This window comes from Propithecus coquereli, unplaced genomic scaffold, assembly GCF_000956105.1.
Source record: "Propithecus coquereli isolate 6110/MARCELLA unplaced genomic scaffold, Pcoq_1.0 Scaffold130, whole genome shotgun sequence".
Taxonomy (NCBI): domain Eukaryota; kingdom Metazoa; phylum Chordata; class Mammalia; order Primates; family Indriidae; genus Propithecus; species Propithecus coquereli.
The window spans coordinates 3725780-3726636 of record NW_012137192.1 but is presented as its reverse complement, the minus strand read 5'-3'; positions in this window follow the sequence as shown (position 1 = coordinate 3726636).

The window sequence follows — 857 nt, the reverse complement described above, 5'->3', positions numbered from 1 at the left end:
GGGTCTCGCTCTTGCTCAGGCTGGTTTCGAACTCCTGAGCTCAAACAATCCGCCCGCCTCGGCCTCCCGGAGAGCTAGGATTACAGGTGTGAGCCACCACACCCGGCCTGGGGTAAGATTTTGTAGATTTTTTTTATATACTGAGATCTCTGAGGTTTCAAATGCGTCCTTAGTTTTCTATAGTGCCAAAGGGCTAGAAAATGTGGAAATGAGGGGAGGTAGTGGTAGAGGGATGGGTGAAGGAGAGAGGGAGAGCAAGAGGAGAGGAGAGGAGATTGCAGAGGTAGAGGTGGAAGAAAGAGAAAGAAAAGAGAAGGGAGAGAAAGCGCAATGGAAAGAGCCAGGGCGTTGGCATCGGGCAACTGGCTCAGTTACTTTTTGACCCTGGGCGAGTTACTTAAGCACTCTAGGTCACAATTCCTCATCTGTAAAGGGACATAATAATACTTGTTTTTCAAGGTCTACGTGAGATTCGTATGTGTACTGTCTGACAAAAAAAAAGGTGCTCAGTTGCGTAAGCATTATGGTAGTTACGTACACATATTGGGAATAAAAGGGGTTAGAATAAAATAAATTTGCCAGTTGGGGCTTCTTATCATAGAAAGGGCTTACCAATACTTACAGGCACAGCCACAAGGCATTCTGTGACCTCAGGAGCAAAGGCTGATGGGAGAGGACCCTTTTGAAGTTTCTAAGGGGCCCAATCAAGAGCACTCCTCCTCCTCATTCAATTTTTGAATCAATTGAGAAATAAGACAAAGGAGTCAGCAGATGGAGGCCAATATATGGTCCTCCTTACTGATTGGTGCTACTTGGGAGAGCATAGCTTCTATCTTCGAGCAAATACAGTTCCTAAC